This window comes from Rhinoderma darwinii, chromosome 8 (assembly GCF_050947455.1).
Source record: "Rhinoderma darwinii isolate aRhiDar2 chromosome 8, aRhiDar2.hap1, whole genome shotgun sequence".
Classification (NCBI taxonomy): Eukaryota; Metazoa; Chordata; class Amphibia; order Anura; family Rhinodermatidae; genus Rhinoderma; species Rhinoderma darwinii.
This window is the reverse complement of record NC_134694.1, coordinates 106,661,112-106,662,382: the sequence shown is the minus strand read 5'-3', so window position 1 is coordinate 106,662,382 and position 1,271 is coordinate 106,661,112.

Below are 1,271 nucleotides of genomic sequence, written 5' to 3'. Positions count from 1 at the left end.
GGCGTCCTTCTCGTCTTCTATACCCAACAGCTTGTGTAAACCCACTATATATACACACCACTGTATATACTCCACCCCTCCCACGTGGTATCACCTCATCTTACCTGTAATAAAATAAATAATCCTGTGACAGTTAAGAGATAATTGTGCTGTATTCTATGGAGAAGAAATATTACATGATATATGGAAATCTCCACAATGACAAGCAGATAAGTATTTGATTTATTTTTATGACTGGTCTCATTACAGGTTTATAGGTTTTAATGCAAATATTAGGTTTAAGCTAGCAACTCAATCTCTTTATGTACAACAATTGCCACCATAACCATTTTTCGTTTGTTTTTTTCATTTTCCTTTTTCCTCCTCGCGTTCCAAAAGTCATAACTTTTTATTTTTCCTTCAAGATAGCCTTATGAGGACTGTTTTTTGGTGGGACAAGTTGTCGTTTTTAATGGCACCATTTAATGTACCATTTCCTGATCGTCCGTCGGCAGCACACAAATGAGATTTTATCTCCCTGGGTGTAATTAGAAGAGAACAGGTTAACAAGCAATAACCAAATAACTAGTAATGCAGGGACCTCCTATAGAAGGTCCAGAGAAAGCCCACCTACTTGTATTTTTATTTCTCTTCAAGTTTAGAAGATTACAGGTAGGACTCCTTTGGAGTTCTTATTTAGTTCTTTCTTTATCTATCATGCCGGGCTGTATACCAGAAGAGTTTCAGGTCCCTCGTCCCGAAGAGCCATTATGCCTCCTTGTTTTTTTCATTTCTTTGATTTAATGTAAAGTCTATGGCTGTGCTGCATTTGCTGCACCTTTGTGTGTCCGACTGGCATATTGGGCACACAAATACACCAGTGTCCTGCTTAGGCATCCGTACATGGTTTTCCCTTCTCTATGCACTTCCTTGGAATCGTGCAAAGAAGGTGTCGGTGTTTGACCATCTGACTGTGGGCAAAGGCGGCGCGTGCACTATCTCGCTTCTTGTGAGATTACGCCATCTAAGGTAATCCCTTGCTTGTTTTTTTCCGTATCGCGCATGTGCGGGACTTAGTCGTAGTCTGGGCTTGGTCGCGCGCATACACAGGATTTCGGGGGACATTTAAACTTTGGCGCTATGTGTTTGATTACGCCATTGCCTAAGCGCCAGAATCCATGGTTCCTGCAAAGTGAGTAGCGTCCCTATGGGAGTCTGATGGTCATCTGTTGAAAAAGTTTGATGTATTTACTGTGGGTACTATACATTATAAACAGCGGCTGTTGCTCTTA